At 44.7% G+C, this 20,406-nt stretch overlaps 1 protein-coding gene across 1 annotated transcript in view; it reads left to right on the plus strand.

Annotated features, from left to right (window-relative positions):
• Positions 1–231: 231 nt before the first annotated feature.
• The window catches only part of GALNT9 (polypeptide N-acetylgalactosaminyltransferase 9), a 267,777-nt gene continuing 247,602 nt past the window's right edge, over positions 232–20,406 (plus strand). Inside the window, exon 1 of the mRNA XM_075119990.1 lies at positions 232–237. The gene's annotated coding sequence lies outside the window, so the exon portion shown is untranslated. The remainder of the gene's footprint in view (positions 238–20,406) is intronic.

A 20,406-nucleotide genomic window follows, 5' to 3' on the forward strand; every position in this document is an offset into this window, starting at 1 on the left:
GCAACTGAGGGCTTCTTGTTATGGTATCATTTCTAGGAATGTCCTGTTATGGCAGGCATCCCTCGGTGGTGCATTTACACACAGTCTTCCAAGTTATTTTTCTTAGGCAGGTCTACGCTTACCGTGAGTCGACGCTGCCGCGATCGATATACTGGGCATCGAGTTCTAGTGAGGACCCGCTAAATTGACCACGGATCACCCTCCCGTCCACCCCGGTTCTCCACTGGAACGAGAAGTGTAAGGTAATTCGATGGGCGAGTTTCTCCCGTCGACCGAGCGTGATGTAGACACCGTAATAAGTCGACCCAAGCTACATCGATTCCAGCTACGTTATTCAAGTAGCTGGAGTTGCGTAACTTAGGTTCATTTAACCCCACAGTATAGACCTGCCCTTGCTGTGAGAGCATGTTTTAATAAGGTGATTTGGTCAGGAGTGTGCCAGAAAGGTTTTGATAAGGTAGAGACGCTCTTGTCTGCAAAGCCTGTGCTAGCCAGCCCTAACTTTGATAAGCCCTTTGAATTGTGTACTGATGCGTCTGACACTGGCTTGGGTACTGTACTGGTGCAAACGGGAGGACACTGAACAGAAAAGGAGTGCTATGCCGTAGTGTGGGCTGTTAAGCATCTGAAGCCCAGTTTAATAGAAAGTTCAGATTCTAATATACCACTCGCCCTTAATATGGCTGAACAGAACCAAGGGCACAAATTCCAAACTGCTACCCTGGAGCCTAAACCTGCAAGAATTTAACATGGAGATTGTTTACATAAAAGGGAAGGAGAACATGGTAGCAGGTGTCCTGTCTAGGAAAGAGGAAATTCGGCCCACTGCCTCTGCATTAGTCAGTGACTAACCCTCTGGCAGTAATCTAAGGGGGGGAGGTGTGACACCCCGACACCCCAATATTCACCACTGTCATGTAATTAGGATGTTTTGTGCAAAGTATGTTTTGTGAGGTATCATTCTAAAAGTCTTGATCTGCTAGACAGTAATATCTCATTGGATTGTATGTGCTATCGCTGTATGTGAAGTTATAAAGTTTGGCTAGATATGTGTTACTGAAACTTGTTGTGAGGTTGAAAATACCCACAAGCAACCTTTCAGGTACAACAGTAAAAAGGCCAAACACTGTTAATGGCTTATTGAGGAAATGCACACAAGGATTACCCCAGGAACTGTGTACAATAGATAACACTACACAATGGGAACAGTTTGGCTCAGGTCACAGCAAAAGAGCTTTCCAGCAAATGGGAAGAAGATATAAAAAGGGGACAATGACATCATGATGGGACCTCACTCTCCCTACAACAAAACACCTGGAAACACCTGAGGGGCAAAGACTGAACTGTGGGAAGTGATGGTCCCAGGCTAGAGGGATGTTTAGCCTGTGTATGAAAACCTGGGAAAGCCAAGGCAACTTGTGTCTTAAGAATCTGTTAGTCTGTTTATCACTCAGGGTGAGAATTTGCTAATTCATATCCTACCTATCTAGTGTGTTAAAATCAGTTTGTGGTTTTTGTTTATTTACGAAGGTAATCTGCTTTGATCTGTTTGCTATCACTTATAATCACTTAAAATCTATCTTTTGTAGTTAATAAACTTGTGGTTTTTTTGTCTAAAACTGATGTGTGGACATTATAAGTTGAGGCAGAAAAGTTGTTGCATATCTCTCTCCACATTGAGGGAGGGGGTGAATTTTATGAGCTTATGCTGTACAGTTCCCTGTGTAGCTCAAGACGGTATAATTTTGGGTTAACGCTCCAGATGGGGGTGTGTGCCTTGGCAAGTGGGAGGTGCCTTAGCTGAGCCTACCCATGCAGAGCTGATCTCAGCATCTGTGTGTGAAGCTGTAGCTGGGTGCGTCCCTCTCTGTGTGTAGGCTGGTGAAAGAGCAAACTTGGGGAGTTTGGCAATTTATCTCAGCACCACAGTGTGACAGGGATCCCAGGCTGGTGGGTCAGGTGGGCTCAGTGATACTCCAGTTCCAAGTGGCACCCCAGGGGCAACCTGTCACACCTGGGTCACCTGAGTCCCAGGCTAGCATCCTAACCACTGGATTATCCTTTCTCCTGTACTCAGTTTACACAGCTTTCCCTTAGTGTACCCAAGCTCCAGCTGGGCAAGATTCAACCCACTCAGCTGCAAGCTTGCGGGACATAAGCGGGTGTGCGGAATAATGTGTCCAGAGATTATTCCACTTCACAGTGAGGGCCCCAGTTATCCTGAATGGCAGGCACAGGAGTGGAGTGAGGTATATGCTCCATTTTGGAGCAGAAATAAAGAATGCTACGAAGCCCATTGGCCCGTTAGCTACCCTGTGCTATACCAGTGGGATGGCTCCTGCCCTCTCACAGGTTCAGCCTAGATAGAGCAGCAAGGTAAGGATTTCACCCTTGCTGACACACCAGCACCATTTCAAATTTACTGTGCAAAGTGCTTTTTTCCCCTATAAACATCTGTAGCAAATAAAAAATAAATGACACTCAGTGACTAAATCTTATCTCCAGCATTTTTTTGGACCTTAATGAAATCCATGGGGTCTTATTTGAAGGTGGCAAACAGCCGAATGTGAAACAGTGAAGACTAGTAAATAAGGTATTGTAGCAATTTGCCATTTCCCATTGAAACTAGTGTTGTGAAAAAACCCAAACCCATTCCTTCTGCTGACCACTTCATTACAAGCAGGTTCATTGTTAATGGTATTCTACCCACCACTTCTTGCTGAGCGAAACTCAGCTGGGAAAAGAGTATCTTTAAAAGTTGGACTCTGGATCATAAATATACAGAAGTCCCCCTCTGCTGGGGCTGAGAAAATTGTTTTTTATTTTTTATCCAGTGTGTCTCATCACACCAGCTGAACCAGGAACTTGAGGATACAGCATAGAACATAATGTACTGTGTGCAAGGTTCTCGGATAGTGCGGTGATTTGGCGGAGGGCTGTATAAATACGTGGATAGATTATAGAGCAAAATGTGATGTGTATAACCAGGCAGCTGACAAATGTGGGGAAAAGGGACTATCATATAATGATGCTTCTGGGGTTTGGCATATTTTCCGAGATATTGATAAGGTCCCTGTTACTGTAGATCTGAGCATAGTGAGTCTAAGTGACATGCCCAAAGTCTCACAGGATATCTGTGGCATGGCAGCGACTTGAACCCAGATGTCCCAAGTGCTAGGCTAGTGCCCTACCCATTGGATCTTCCTTCAACTCCAGAAGGGATTGCCCAAACCCATATATAAAGTTTCAGGTATGTGCTCCATTGTGCCATTTGGGCATTGAGCTGAATGTCTTCTTCTTTGGCTATCTCTTGATGTGAGGATGATGTCTGCCAAGGGGGTTTACTGGTGGTTTTTTAAGTGGCTGAGGAGCTCAATTCGTGCCCTGCAGATTTTCCCACAGAAGTGACAGGTGTAATCTTGGAGGAGACATAGTTGTTGTGCCCTTTCTTTCCTCTTTTGCTTTGGCAGAGGCCCACGCTTGAAATCTTTTAACGTTGGGAAACCAGTGCATAGGCGGTGTTGACCACAAGAGACTTTGTAGGAGGAAAACCCTGACCAAGTGGCAAGGAGATCCAAGACAACCAGGGGCCTCCCTCCTGCTGCAGCCCTCATCCGCCTTCACAGCTGCAGAGTTTTAAAAGTTCCTTTATGCGCCTTATCCACTGTTGGGGTCTTGTGAAGTTTGGACCGCAGTTAGTCAGGAACCTCACCTCAGACCTGCTCGCCAAGAGGGACCCTACCAGGAGTATGAAAGCTCTGGACAATGTAGCTCTGAGGATCTTTAGGCCACCAAGCCTCTCCACCACGACAAGGTTGTGGTCCATCAGAGAGGCATACTGAATGAGAAGCATGGTAGAAGCACACCTTCCCAGGGGGACACACCCTCTCTGGAGTATAGGGGAAGCTGCTGCCCTGAAGTGGAAGGGGATGAGTAGCTTGCCTTACCACCAGGATTATAGAATGGTGTAACAGGATTTCCCATTCAACATAACCAGCAGCATATTTGTTTGTGATCACTCCTGGCAGGGAATAATTGCATTGTCAATTGGAGGGGTTTTACGTGTTTTGTTACTATCTTATGAGTAGGGTTCCCCACCCTAGCGTTAGGGTTCCTATGCGTATGGCTCCCCGCCCTAGGGTTAAGGTTCCTGTGGGTAGGGTACTTGAGGCTACGGTTAGGGTTTCTATGGCTAGGGCTCCCCGCCCTATGGTTAGAGTTCTGATAAATAGGGTTCCTCGCTCTAGGGTTATGGTTCCTATTGGTAAAGGACTTGGGTCGAGGGATAGGGCTCCTATGAGTAGGGTTCCCCACCCTAGTGTTAGGGTTCTTATGCGTATAGCTCCCCACCCTAGGGTTAAGGTTCCTATGGGTAGGGTACTTGGGGCTAGGGTTAGGATTCTATGGGTAGGGCTCCCCCCTCCCCCGCCCCAGACTTAGCATTCCTGTGAGTAGGGGACCTGTCAGCTTTCCCCCAGCCCTTAGTTTAAAAACTGCTCTGCGACCTTTTTTAATTTTAAATGCCAGCAATCTGATTCCGTTTTGGTTTAGGTGGACTTCTGCCGGCATTCTCTTTTTACTCCTGCAGCTTATTCCTTTGTTGTTGTTTTGTTTTTATCGGAGGGTGTTTTGGGCCTTACGTTTGAAGAACGTTAAGTGTATCTAGCCCCCATCACATCCTTCCTCTGAACTCCCTCACAAAACTCCCCTGTTCGCTGCTCCTGTTTGCTAACTCCTCTGGTCCCTCAGGAGCGGGCTTTTTCAAGCACTGGTCTTTCTGTGTAGCCCCACCCCCTGGTTAAGGGTTGATGGGTGGGGATCAAAGCCTCTTTAAGAAGCTCTCGGCCTTGCCTAGCAGGTCACTAGGCTCAGCACACGGTCCCCCAAACAAACAGACCACACGATATATTTCAATCAAGCAGCAAGCACACCACAAACAACAAACTTACCCCAGGGGTCACGTAATCGCTTCTCCTTCACCTGGAGAACTCCCTCCCTCCCACACGAGCCCTTGAGTTCTAAAACCTCTTGTGCAGGTACAAGTTGGGGGGAGGTTCCCTGCACCCTTTTCCCCCTAGCTACTGCATCTGCTTAAAAACAGCCAGAATCTGGACCTTTATAGTTAGGACCCTGTTTTGGTCTCGGTGCAGAGCGGTCCTGCATGTACGTGGATTAGGACTGCACTGATCCATAGCACCATGTTTGTTTTTAAACGGGGAGCATAAAGAAACATTTGCTGCGTATGTGCCTTGATTTTAAATGCTTATGGCTAAACTGTGGTGGGATTTTAAAAGGTGAAGGTGGGTGGAGTGGGTGGGGAGGCAGGTCACTAAAGTGAATATAGGCCCTGACCCTGCCGAGTGCTGTAACTTAACTTGGAACATATGAGCCGTCCTATGGATGTCAGCGGAACAACTTGAGCACCTAAAGTTATGCCCATGCTAAAGTGTTTTCCTGGACTGGGGCTTTAATGCTGTTATAGGCACCAGATGGACAGCCCTGCATACTGAAATCTTCTATTAGCCCACACAGCAGGTACAGCAATAGCAATATCAATGCAAAATTACTCCATCGTTTCCTGCTTTAGTTCTGTCCTAGAAGGACCACCTCCAGGGAGGAAGTAGTTCAATTTTCCCATCATTTCAGCTCGGCTGAAGCAGCCATTAAGGATTCCATTTGGTCCCTCTATTTAAGTGAAGAAATTCAGCCCCATGCAGGGGTTTTCAAATGGTTTTTTAAAATGTCTACGTGAATTTAGCGCTCATCAAAGGGAGAGTCTAAAAGCAGAGGGGTGAGCCCTGGCACACAGCAGGTAATTGCTGTGCAGAGTTCTTCCACATGCCTCTGGCAAAGTGATCCAATCTCGACGTTGGTTGTTAGCCTTGGCTCTTCCTTGGTTCGTATCAAATGGTGATGGCTGGCATGATATGCACAAATGAGGACAAGGATGAGATCACCCAATTTCATTTTCATTTTTGAACCCCTGACTGAACTTGAATTCAGTGCCTGAGGGTAAAAGGCCCCTGAACCCACTGTGTTGTGAGCTATTGCCCACATTTGTGATTAAATGAAGGTTTTGTTTGCCCTTTCTTATAAAACAAAAACCAAGAGACAACTCACTGAAATTAGAAAAGGAGGACTTGTAGCACCTTAGAGACTAACCAGTTTATTTGAGCATGAGCTTTCGTGAGCTACAGCTCACTTCATCGGATGCATACCGTGGAAACTGCAGCAGACAAGTTCAAAACCGAATAAAGGAAATGCTGTTTCACACAGCTCATAATTAGTCTTTGGAACTCATTGCAACAAGACAGAGAAACATAGTTATTGCCAGACTGGTACAGACCCAAGATATATGTAGTCCAGTAGCCGATCTTCAACAGTTGCCAACACCATCAGAGGAAGGTGTAAGAACCTTCAGTAGGCAGATGTGGAACAATCTGCCCTCTACCTAGGTCACATCCTGATCTCTAGAAGTTATATATCCAGTTTGGCAATTCCTATGTTCCTAAATTTCTCCCTTCTCCCATTTCTCTCTTTTCTCCCTCTTCTTGCTCTGATGAAGAGGCAGATTTTCTCAGGTTCCATTTTGTGTAATGTTTTTTTTTACCCACGATTCTCTTTAGGGGTCTTTACTTTTAATATTGTAGCTATAAGTTAAGAATATTGCAGCATTTGCCAGTGCCATATAATAATGAATAATTGCTTTGGGAAAAGACCAAACTGAGTTTCCAGAAGGCTGATCTTTCCTGCCCATTCATCTGTGTGCTGTATAAAATAAAACAGAAAAAAGACTGTTTAGTATGCAGAGCTCCTGGTACATTAACAGCATTGTCTTCACCTAGAAACCAAATTATTTCTCCAAGACTTGTACAGCAAACACTTTGCTTTCAATTTACAACATGATCTGTCAGTACATATTTCAATGGTAAGAATCTTGTGGGAGGAATGCTGAATCTATACCAATGAAAGCTCTGAATGTACTCGAATGAATCTACCTTGTCAGTTGAAGTGTTGGAGTTTTAGGACTGTAAGGAGTCCTTATTGATACTTTTTTGCTAGCTGGAAAAGCTCAATATTAGGAGAGGAAGGATGATTTTGTGGTTAAGGCACTGGACTGGGAAACAGAAGACATGGCCTCTGCCACAGTCTTCCCATCTGACCTTGGGTAAATCACTTAGGCCAAGATCCACAAAGGTATTTAGGCTCCTACCTTCCGCTGATTTCAAGTTAGGAGCCTAAATATGTTTGTGGAACTGGGCCTTAATCTGTATCTACAATCAGTTCTCTATTTGTAAAATAGGGATATTAATTCTTCCTTGCTCCTACCTTTAGATTGCAAGCTCTTGAATGCAGAGATCTTTGTGTCCTCAGGATGCTCTCATGATACAAATTAATAATAATCACAATGTCACTAGCATGTGTTGATGAACAGAGAGCTCTATCTTCTACAAGGGGGAAAAGTTTGCAAGCTTTCCTCACCGGCGCTGCCTGCCTGTTTGGATGGGGTTAGCGGGTTCAATAGTTCAATCCCTCTTTTCATTCAAACATTGGCCCTTCTGCTAATAACAGCCCTGAGTCACCAACTCACTTCACGGAGGCTGCCAAAAAAAAATTAACAAAATTATTCTTAACTTCAAGAAAAAGATCATTTCAGGTTTTGTGGCTCAGGTCTTATTGAGGATGACAACTTCACAAATGGGTGGAACACCTGTATTCATGTGCTGGAAATAGGGGTCAGATTGTGATCTCCTTTGCTAGTGAGTGGTGCCCCGCTTATGGACATTCACAGTCTGGCCCCTAACATTCTATGACCCAGGTTCAAATCTGGTTTCTGGCAGAAATGACTGAGATAGATGGCTTCATCCGTGTCACCAGTGGGCATTTTTTATGTCTAACAAATTACCAGGCTGTTTATCCCCCTTGACATACTCTTTCATGTTTGGCTCAGGGACTGACAGAACTGGTTAGGAATGAGGAAGAGCAGTATGCCAGACATCTCCCTAGCAACACGTATTTCGCCCTGTGATTTATATTGTGCCACTCAGCTGTCCAGAATAATGCTGGATAGGATGCTCTTCAGCTTCAGTCTCCTGTCTCATTGCTGACGGTGAAGCATTTATTTCTCAGATATGTTAAAGAACAATGCCCAAGGGACAGATTTACCAAGGCATTTAGGTACCTAAAGATGCAGAGAAGCATCTAGTGTTATTCATCAAAGTACTTGAGCAGGTTTAGGTGCCTAACTCCCATTGAAAGCCATTGACTGGGGAGGTAGGCATCTTACTCGCTTAGGCACTTTTGTAAATCGGCCTGCTCCTCCTCAAATTCTGCCGAGGATTTGGCGAATGGTAAAGTATCTGTTGGCCCATGTCTGCCCTGGGCAGTGTGTACAGAATGTGCGTATGCAGAGGGAAGCCGCACCTGATCCACTGAGGGCACTGGGGTGTCCAAAGGGATTATTCAGAAATCTGTAACAAACGCATTGTTAGGTTTGGGTAGTTTTTCTATTCCTGCTGCGTGAAGTATTTGATATTCAAATTAAAATGGTCCTTGTTTAGGACCATTAAGTTATAGAATAAGCCTGGTAATTGGTGCCTGTGGGACTGTTTACACTCTGCTTGGTGTAATCTACTTATGGAAAATTAATGAAAGGTGATTTCTTCCCCGTTTGTTGCTGTTTTAATATGTACTCTTTCTGTGCTGGTTTCTCTTATGGCTGAAGCTACAAATAATTATTTTTTGGACGAGAAGGTGTGATCAGCTTACTAGGGAGGTGCTCCATGGACATTTAGGGTCAGGCTGTGCCTTTAGGGTACAACCCTGAGCATGAGGTAGTGTGTAAGCCGCACCACCCAGAAGTAGCCCCAGGAGGCGATGTGACTCAGAGATACCTTTCTGAAGTGCAGTTCCCCCGCCCTCCCCCACTTCTTTTCTGGTGAAAAGTGGGGGGTAGTAATTTGCTGCTGCCCTGTACCATGTTATGGTACTTCCCCATGCCAGCTGCACTGCCCAGGCTGGCATCCTGGAAGAGAGGTTGAGCCAAAGGACCAAGCATCCATGTCCACTCCCCACTGAATTGCTCCAAGGGCACGGTTTCAAATTACGCATATATGCCTGGGTAGCCTATACAGAGATGTAAGACTCCTTTTAATCCACTGTGTGGGCATTTAATCCAAGTCAAGATCTGACCCTTAGATATTAGCTCACTGTAGACCATTTACGGAGCTTTCCCCAAAGCAACCAGCCAACAGTATCCTTGCACTAATACTGAAAAGATTTTTTTTTTCTTGTGTGTGTGGGGAGGGGGAAACACATGTTTTTAAACATCACACACAAAAGACATTCAGACCTAAACAGCCTAAAGCCCAGGCAGTGCCAGAGGTGTTGCTGATACTATTTCATTAGCACTTATAAGATCTTAATTTTTTTCCCCATGGACCAGTTGTGGAAAGGAGGGGAGAGCTTTCGTAAGCCCTAAATCGAACCTAAACACTGCCACTGTCCTGAGTACTCAGGGATTTATTATATTCCCTTGTACGGATACCAAACAGGGAGAAGAATGGGCCAGTCCTATTCGCATTGGGGATCTTTTCCATTCACTTCATTAGCAGCAGGCTGAAAATCTCCATGTGTGTGAAAACTTAAGAATGCGAAGCATTCCAGTATTGCCCTGTTTAGTTTTACAAAACTATGTGCATGTACAGTCTTTGGCTGTGTTAGCCCTTAATCAAGATGGACAACATAAAGAGCACTGGGTCCAGAACAGATAGCAGGGCAGAGTGGGGAATATCAAGAGAAGAAATGACATTGCTGTTATTACGCAAAGTGGCTACAGAAAAATCTGCTGAGGAAATGTCAAATGCACAGGGACGGAAGCTGAAAAGGAGAACAAAATCAAGACTACCTGACAGAAATGGCAGAGCTGGCTGCCCTGAAAGAGAAAGTAATGAAACCCCTGCATTTTACCAAAATATCCCTCTGTAATGGAATGAATCATCAGCATAGGTGCACAGGAAATACTCTCCTTAGATGCAAAAACTGGGCGTCATCTCCACTCTCTCTCAGCCCCTCACATCCAGGCTGTCTCCAAATCTAGGTGCTTTGTCCTCCATATCATTTCTAAGATATGTCCTTTTCATTCTATCTGTAGCCAGACATCTTTTTCAGACCCTCCTCATCTTTCATCAGAACTACTGTAATCTCCTCCTTTCTGACCTCTGTCATCATTCTCGCTGGTCAGTATAAACCACAGCTGAGAAGATCATCCACTTCTGTGTCAGTCTGACCTGATCATTTCTCCCATGGAATCCCTCCATTCGCTTCTACTGCTCGAGTTCCAGCTTCTGTCCCTCTCCTTCTCCTCCTTTATGTCTGTCACCTTCCTGCAAAAACATTTTTATATCTTCCTCCCTTATGCCTGGAACACCCTCTCTGATCTGATGTGTGAGGCTGCTGCCCCTCTCCTTCAAATCCTTCCTCAGGACCCCTGTCTTCCACAGTGCTTACGAGAAATGACCTGTTTTATGATGGCTAGATTGAAGAGCAGGTGGGGGTAGTTTGCACTTTTTTATTCATTTTCATCTTCTTCTTTATTCCTGATTATAGTAGCGGGTGCCTAATGGGAGAAAAAATACTCATCAAATATTGTAAATGGAAAAAATTCATCATGTACGCTGCTAGACAAATATGTTTTTGGGAAAGCTAGATGAATAGTGGTTGAAACATGTATTTGGGGAGTGTTCCATCATTCGCCCTGTCCTGCAAGGTGCTCTGTGTAAGTGTAGGGTTTTTCTGGCATTGACTTCATTGCAGGGTCAGGGACCTTGTTATATACTGCAATTTTTTTTTCTCAACTGCAGTTGTAACATGGCTCAGCAACGTCTCACATATGTTTTGCAGTCCACACAATCAGCTGCACCTGCAAAGCATTGTATATGACCTACTAAAAACTTGATACATGGCATGCGAGGGCCAGCCCTTAATGGCTTGTGTTCCACAGCTCATTTGGTATTGTTCCATGAAGCATCTGTCTTAGTTACTGGCAGCATGATCTTTGAAAACAAGCTTCATTTTGCATCTCTGGCCTTTTGAAATATTGGAAAGATTTATAACCAACTAGTAATGATGATGGGTGAACTTGTAGTGCAAGAGAGCAGGATGGAGGTGATACGATAGAAAGATGAGAGTCTCTGGGTGGTTTTGGGAACAATATCAAACAAATTGACCATATCTGCTCAGCCATTATGCTCTGCTGTGAGGCTAACGATAGGCCCCGTATCCTTCTGTTTTACCTTACTGCAGTCCCCACATGACATTCCCTCTCCTTGGCTTTCTGTCATGTCAAGGTTGATTGGCACCACATCCTCTGGCCTCTTGGATTGGATTCAAGAAGGGCTCTTTGTATTAATGTAGCTCTTGTCCTAATGTCACTTGGGAATTCTCCAGAGACTTCAGTTCATGCTGCAAGCTTGGTGAACTTTAATATTGTCCTTTTACTTTAAGTAAACAAACGAGAGAGCTGGCTTGGCAGATGGATTGTTTTCTCAGGACTCCTGGGTTCTATACCTGAATTTTCCAGCTGCTGCGGTGGTGACATTCAACAAGCCACTGGTTACCTCTCGATGCATCCGATTCCTCTTCTGGGGAAAGCATGTTAATAGTACGTACTCTCTACTTCACAGGGATAGTATGAGTCTTACCTGATCATTGTCTGCAAAGCACTTTGATGTCCTTTGATGAAAAGTGTGCTTTGGGCTCAAATCAAGTCTCATTGAAGTCCCTGGGAGGTCTTCTGTTGATTTGGATGGGAGATCGATCCGGTCCTATAGAAGCAAAGTATTTACTATTATTTTTTAATTTCACAATTTGGATGTAGTGGTAGCATGTAAAGGCCTTTGCTTTTTAAAGATGCATAAGACACTCCCCTCACTGGTGAGCAGTTCCACGGAAATGGTATTCCACAAATGAAATTCCACTGTAGTGAAGGGGTCTAAACAAATGTGGCCCAATGTCACACTTCTAATTAGTGAGTAAAACAAAACAAAGATTAACCTCAAAAAGTAGTTGTTAACATGTCTATCCCACGATATCATCAGCAGATGATTGAGAACAAATGGAGCCCAGAATGCAAAGTGTCTGAAATCACTGCATTGTCTGTAAAACTTGTGACAGACACTTTCATTTAATTTCTTCAGGAAATCAATATGCCTAACAAAACTGGTTGACTGGGGTTGGCAGTGAAATGATAAATATACATGAAAACAGAATTGGATTAATAATTTTAGACAGCTAATATAACGCAGCTGTTGCTCAATGATATTAACAAGAGGAGACTGGTTAAGTCCCAATGTCAGAGTAAGGCTCGCTGGTTATAATGTCTGAATGAATTTTACACCATGACTAAAGACTTTATTGATGCAGATGGAGATTGACAGTACAAAACTTCATTAAAATTTTTTTTTCTTTGCTAATTCCTGAATCTTTTTGCTGGCCAGTGGGCTGAAAATTGATCACGAGTGGTTAAAACAAAATATCTGTGTGAGCAAATAGATTTGGTCTTTGTGTACTGGGAGGGGATACCAGATTGTGAAAGGTTCAGTCAATTGCTCCCACCGCAGGTCAGCATTCCAGGCAGGGCTGTAATAACTACTGTCATCTGTTGGCTAGGGGAATATCACTCTTCCGACGTCTGGCTGACTCCTGAACTAGAGAGGCTTTGTAGAGCCAGTGAGGCGTCTGCTGCTGCTCCTTTAGCAGTTTAGGAAAATGATTGTAAAATCCATAGTGCTCCTTCCTTGTTTAACAAAGAAGTTGCCATCTCCAGCGGAGAGTGTACCTGGCTTATCGCAGTTTTTATTTACTTTCCTTTGTTCTATTCCTCTTAATGCTTACAGGGCCAGATTCTGGTCCATACTGTGGGTGCTTTGTGCTCTTTCAGTGCTGCAACGCAGCTAGACAGTCACCTTAAATGGCATCTGGGGGATTCCACTTGCTTAAGAGTATTTTAAGGGCCATTTCTGTGCTCTGGCTATTCATGGCCTCTGGAAAGGTCCTTGGGGCTATTGGCTGCTGAGTTTTTTCTGACTTTGGCGGTCCTGTCTGAACCCCCATTATGGTATCTTTCCCAAACTACTTACAAGGGCTCGATCCTGCAAGATCTGTGAGCACTGATCCAGAAAAGCCCATACATAGGTGCTGGATCTAGGAGTGCTGGGGGTGCTGCTGCACCCCCTGGCTTGAAGTGGTTCCCATCATATACAGGGTTTAAAGTTTGCTTCAGTGGCTCTCAGCACCCTCACTATAAAAATTGTTCCACCACCCTACAGCCCTGAAGCCGCTCATGCTTAAATTTAAGCATGTGAACAGTCACAATGAAAATTATGCATGTGCTTAAATGATTTGTTGGATCTGGGCCAGAGCACACTGCACCTTGCAAGATTGTGCCCCAAGTGATTAGCAAATCCAGCAGGAGTTCAGTCCTTATGGTCATTCAGGCAAGACTCTCCATACTTTCACATCTTTGTATCCACGCACACCATCTAGTAGCATAGTAGAATAGTAGCTAAGCAGTCAGTTCCCTGGGTTGTGAGTTTCGTTTGGCATATCCTCCTCTTCCTTTCCTGCAGATGACAATGAATCAGATATACCTATAGACTGGAAAATGTTATTGCAAAGAGAATTAAGGCAAAATAAGTTTAATGGGAGTGGCAGGGGAGAGCATGCTTCACACTAGGGAAAAATAAAATATACCCTTTTTACTCTCTTAAAGAGGAAACCGAATTCTTTTGTTTAGAAAATTATAATCCCAGATTATGAAAAGCACACGGGCCAAATAGTTCTCAGTTATACCCATGTAATCCTAGAGCAGCGGTTCTCAAACTTCATTACATCATGACCCCCTTCTGAAAACAAAAGACCCCAGAAGGGGGGACCGAGCCTGACTGAGCCCCGCCTCCCCAGATGTGGGGGGGAGCAAAGCTGATGCCCAACGGCTTCTGCCCAGGGTGGTGGGGCTTGAGCTTGGGCTTCAGATTTGCTGGGGCCCAGGGCCAACACCAGCCTTGGCGACCCCATTAAAATGGGCTCGTGACCCATTTTGGGGTCCCGACCCACAGTTTGAGAACCCCCCGATCTACAGCAACTGCGCTGGACTCAATGGAGCTACACAAGTGTGACTGAGAGGAGCACTGGGCCCTATCCATGCAGATTATAACCTTACAAGTCTATTTTACAAGTGATGGAAACACTGCAGAAGCTCGGAAGTCTATTTCGCCTGCCAGAGTGGATAATAACAATACTTTTACAGCAGTTTTCATCTGCAGTTGTCAGAGAGCTGCAGAAGTAAGTATCATCTCTACCATTTTGTGGGAGAAGCGGAAACACACAGAGGTCGACCAAATGTTACTGTCTCAGGGTCACATGGGAATCAGCAGAGTTGGGAATACAACCCAGGTCTCTAAACTCCCTCCACTCCCTGCTCTCACTTCTAAAGCATTGTGCCTCCCTGTGCTTCTATAGGTGTTAGTGATGTCCGCTACAGCTGGAGAAAGACAGGACCAGATCCTGTGGTGCTCAGGACAGTTTTGCACAGCCACCTGAGTAAAGCTGCCCTAGATTTGGGACACCAGGCCAATGGAGGAGGATCTTCCTTATGCAAGGGGAAAGGGTGGAGTAGAAGTGCCACTCCTCCCTGCCCGTCCCACCCCATGTCTGTCACAGCGGCATGAGTGGGGAAAGAGGTTATGGCCAAGGCATCCTTTGATGTCCTGTAGTGATGCTTACCTGCTGGAACAGTTCCTTGGGCCATTGGCAGCTGGGGCAACTTAGATCAGAATTTTGGCTTGTCAGATTGTGCTGGGGGCCTGGATTCGTGCAGATTGACCCAGGATTGGTAGTTTTTAGGAGAACTTTTTTTTTCTATCCCTTCTTCCTAAGACACGCCCGGCATGCTCCTCAGCTGCAGCTCATGATCCAGCCCACAGACTCCCTAGTAAAATGGAATTAGTTTTCAATGATTGTTCAGCTCTTTGGGATGAAAGTTGCTGGATGGAACGTATGGCATGATGGTTCTTCCAGGGCTGCACTGAGAACCCATAGTGAGACATTTCAGACTGCCTGAGCGACACTCTGTAAAGACACACAGACCTTGGGAAAGGGGGCCCGTAGAGGGCACTCTGCAGCATCATGGAGCCACTGATTAATTTGAAGATTTAAGTGTCGTGCATTTCAGTGTAAGCACCTTGACGTTCCCTGTTTCAGCTGTTGATTAACTTAGTTATAAAAGGTCACTTATATTGCAGCAATAACCGTTTATCTTAAAGCTCAGTCTCCTAGCACAGAGTAAATCCCAAACTGGTGATTTGAAATGAGGGACCAGATCCTGAGCTAGTATAAAAAGCCAGGTAGCGCCATAGACTCCAGTGGGGTTACATTGGTTACACCAGGTTTAATCCATGTATGGTGGGAGCACATAAACCAGGGGTTCTCAACCTTTTCCTTTCTGAGCCCCCCCGCCCCACCCCATGCTCTAAAAGCTCCGTGGCCCAGCTGTGCCACAACAACTGTTTTTTGGCATATAAAAGCCGGGGGCGGTATTAGGGGGTAGAAAGCAGGGCAACTGCCTGGGGCCCCATGCTACAGGGGCTCCCCGTGAAGCTAAGCTGCTCAGGCTTTGGCTTCAGCCCCGGGTGGCGGGGCTCAGGGCCTCGGGCTTCAGCCACATGCGGTGGGAATTCAGCTTTCTGACTTGGGCCCCAGCGAGTCCGATGCTGGCCCTGCTTGGTGGCCCCCCTGAAACCTGCTCATTGTCCCCTGAGGTCCCTGGTCCCCTAGTTGAGAACCACTGACGTAGAGGTCTCACATGGATATCAAAGCCCCATTGTACTAGGCACTGTGTGCACATAGCAGGAAAACAGTCCCTGCCTCAAGGAGCTTCCAGTTTCAGGCCCCAATCCTTCAAATATCTCTGCCTTAATTACTGAAGTCAGTGGGCCAAAGCATGTGTTTCAAGTTAAGCACCTGCAGAAGCGTTTGTAGAGTTGGGGCTTACACAAGGATCTGGAACAATATTTGTTGTAAAGAAATGGAATGTCTTCCCTCTCGTTGGGAGACCTTCCAATTAATGGAATTGCTCAGCTGTAGCTCATCTGCTTTTCTTGCATGAAGCCCTCAGGCCTGCCATTTCTCAGATACGACCTTAAAGAACATTGTAGTGAGATAGAGTTGTAGGGAAAATTATACATAGCACTGAAATTATACAACTCTTATCATAGCTTGTTTAAAAGATTATTTTAAGTTAATGGATCAAGTAGATTAACTGATATACTAGGGTGCTGTTGCTGTAGACCCAGACAGGCACTGTTGGCATTTGTTACCTCCAAGCTATCAGCACCAGATACCTTTTAAAATGATTTACTTGCCAGGAAAACATTTGTAATGGGGACGTTGCATGTTAGTTTTACGGGATTATTTAAACTAGCAGTGGCCGTGCTGGCTAACTAACGTTCCTGTAATGAAATATTTCACCTACTGTTCATCCCACAGATCCAGAAAGAAATGCATTTTGATTAGGTTTACAACAGAGCGTATGAACTTTTACAGTGATTAGAAATGAAATCACCTCCAGAGATGTAGCCCAGTACCATGGTTTGTTTTATTCTCCAGCCGTTTGAATCTCCTGTCTCTAATATATTTGTTGTTTTTCCCCCATTGCGGTAGTCACCCGTATTTATTTTTTAACACGTATATCGGCAATTTCAGCATAATGTGTTCATGCTAAAGAGGTTTGAACAACACAGTATTTGAGTGGGGAAGATATTTATACGATGAAGTCTGAATATTCAGTGGCACATCCTTTGCTGGACTAAATCAGTTATAGCTCTATTTATTTTCACCAGTCTATACCAGCTGAGGATCTTGGGATTCTGACCTGTTGGAATTTGGAACAATTTCTAATGCTGCCTTTGCACTTAAATGTCCCTTTCATCAGTGGATCCCAAAGCACTGTGCAGATGCTAATGAATCAAGTCCCATGTGTGGATTGGTGAGTATTATTATAGCTAGGGCTGGTCAAATGTTGAGTTTTTGATTAAACCAAAACTGTCTGCAGAAATTGACTGCTTGTTCTCTGATGTGTTTTTCTTTTTCATTGGAAAAAAACCAAACATTTTCAGCTGAAAAGCAAACATTTTAGTTTGCGGCCAAAACTTTTTTGTTTTTGTTTTTTGCTGAAGAGTTGAATTTTTGCCTGGAAAACTTTGACAATTTCCATGCGAGAGAAACAAACCCGGTTTCCAACCAGTTTTAATTCTGACTTTTGTGCACATGAGGAAACTGAGGCATGGGGCCGGCAGGTGCCTTGCTTAAAGTAGTGCAGAATAAAACCCAGATCTCTGAGCTCTACTCGTCTGCTTTAAACATGAATCCATCCTTCATCTTTGCATACAGTAGAGGAAAAAAGGAGTTACATAGATTACATGATGCACTGTCTGATTCCAGCTCTTGACTGGCTGGAATGCTCTTGTGAGGCTTTGAAACCTCCCTCTGCCCCTGAATCCTGTGGGATGCACAGGCATGCTTCCAGGAATGGGGAAGACAAATGTTTCCTGAAACGACTTGGAAGCATTTGACTCACTAATAGGATAGATGCTCCACTTAGGAACTCATTTATTCAGCTCTTGTGTTTCTAGTTCATACAGTAATGTAATGAATTATTGGCCATGTGCTCAGGAAAAAATAATGCAAGACAGTTTAAGGACTTGCTTGTCCCGTGACTTGCACGTCGGGCAGTTATTTACACCTGGGCAAAGTAGATGTAAAACAACATGGGAGGGATTCTGCCCTTTTCCCCTAGTCCCTAAACGCTGCTTCTCAAGGGGCTGGGGAGAATGCCTGCCCTCAGGGCAGGCTGCATGTCAGGCTGCTGTACATGGCCCCGTGCAAACCACCACATGGGGGGCGGGGGATGTCGGGGTCAGCTCATATTCATGCCACTGTGCCTGGCCTGCCTTACGCTAGGAGCCATTGGCACTGGGGAGGCTGTTGTAATTTAAAACAGCCCCTGCCCCAGTTGCCTAAGTTCCCCATAGGCCACTTCAGCTCCTGCAGCAACTGAAGTGGGAGGGGGCAAGGAGGGCTTACCGCTCCCTTTGCTCCCCTGCCCTGGGGTACCCTTCTGTGCTGCACCTCCAGGAAGTGCCTGAACCTGCCATTCTGCATTTCACATCCAGTTTGCCCTCTTCGGTGTAAATGATGGTGCAAGGCAGGTGAGAATAGGGCCATCAGATCCACTGGTGTAAATGGAAAAAGTCGGTGGAGCTGATTTGCATCAGCCGCAGACCCTTAGCAGGAGAAAGTCGGAGTTTGAGTGAATGTTACTTTTCTGGTGTGACCTTATTTTAAGGCAACAGTGTAACTTCATCACCCTCTTGGGTGCCCTGAATTCCTCCGCAAGAAGAGGGGATGACATGGAGGGGAGGGCAGGGATAGTGATGGAGGGAGAGTGTATTTTTAATAGTGGCATTTCATGTGATAGCTGCTGCTATAAATGTAGAATGACACAGAGGAATGAGGTGTGTGGGGGGAGTATAATTGTCATTTTATAGATTGGAAACTGAGGCACGGAGACTAAGTGACTTGCCCAAGGTCACACACAGGTTCACGGCAATTGGACTCAATTCTCTTGAGTTCCAAGTCCAGTGCGTTAACCCCCCTTCTACCACTAAGTTCCAGTAACAGCAATGAGTCAGAGTGGGACCCAGCCTATTGCAGGGCAGCACTCGTGAACCCTGTTCCACTGAGCATCTGCACTGGTGCTCCGCACTTTGCACTGGGTCGTGTGGGAGAGGAGCTGGAGGGGGAGAGGGAGCAAACAGGGTTCAGGCCCTGAGTGGAGCTGAGCCAGCTTAAGTGGGGAAGTAACCAGCAACTGGCTAAAGGGCAGCAGTAAGGAGCAATGGAATGGCATGAAAGTCAGAGCTGTGACTAAGTCACAGTTCCTTTTCCAGTCAGCTCAGCTATGTGCTAACTCTTACACAGGGCACTGAGCAAAAGCTCATTCCAGGCCAGTATTAACCCTGAGTTGAGGGTCCCTTTCCATTAAACTTGATGTTTGCCAGAAACTCCAAACAAGGCAGGAAATATGCTGGGAGCCCAGAATAAAAGCCCATCTCTAAAGTGATATCAGTAGCATCTGATTTATGAAAAATGTATACATGTGATTTGGGAACAGCTTTCACACTAAATAAAATGAGACGACAGCAGAGGGAACTCAAATGTGTACGAGCATACTCATGTATACAAATGACTGTCATAAATCTTTTTGCATGATTGCTTTGCTTTGTTGCATGTCTTAGGGGAATTCCACAGGGGGAAAAAACCTAACCCTACAATCCAGGAGAATGGCAAAAAAGGAAAAGAAAATGGATTTGCAGATGTAATGGTACAATTCATGTAGAACGCACTTGGTCTGCTAATCGGAATGAGGGGGAAAAAACACCAAAATCTAGACAGTGCTGTGGATTTAAGTGAATTCAATTAACAGACCAAACTGGATGAAACTGGCTCAATTCTGACAATGCATGCCTAGCTCTACAGAAGAAGGGGAATTAAAAGGTGTGCACAGTCAATCATTTGGCACAAGTGAAGAAAGAAAAATACCTACATTTTGTTGGTCCCTTTAATAGAGCTGGGCAAAATTTTCTGATCAAAACTTTTTAAGGAAAAAAATGCAGATTTGGGTCAACTGAAACATTTTTTGCAAATTTGTGTAGATTTTGGAAAACTGTTTTGGTAAAAAAAAAATCTAAAACAGTTCTGAAAATCAGTGTTTGTTCTGAATTTTTTTTATATTAAACATTTCAACTTTTTAATTTGGAACTACTTCTAATTTCAAAACTACTTTTAATTTTATTTTTTAAAAAAGGTGTGTGCGGGCATGTATGTGTGTGTTGGGGTGGTGGGGAACTCAATGAAAATGAAACATTCATGTTTCAGATAGTTTATTCCACCTTAAAACAAATTATTTTAGTCTTTTCATTCACTGAAATTTCAAAAAATGTCCTTTCCAGATCGACCCGCAATGGATTTTTAATTTTTTTTTTCTGAATTGCGAGTGACCCATGATTTGCACAGGCCTACTCTCTAGTGATCAGGCTAAATCCTCAGCTGGTGTAAATCCACATCGACATCAATCGCACCATGCTGATTTACATCCCATGAAGATATGGCCCATAATAGTTTGCTTTTGTATAATGCCTTTCATCCGAGGATCTCGACGTGTTTCAAACTCCTCCCAGTTTATTCTTTGTCACTTGGGACGAGTTGGTTGGACAAGTCTTTGTCCTTGTTTGCTCTGTACATGAAAAGTATGTGAGAGTACATAGATCCCCTGGGAAAGAGGTTGCT

This window comes from Caretta caretta, chromosome 15 (assembly GCF_965140235.1).
Source record: "Caretta caretta isolate rCarCar2 chromosome 15, rCarCar1.hap1, whole genome shotgun sequence".
In the NCBI taxonomy this organism is placed as follows: Eukaryota; Metazoa; Chordata; order Testudines; family Cheloniidae; genus Caretta; species Caretta caretta.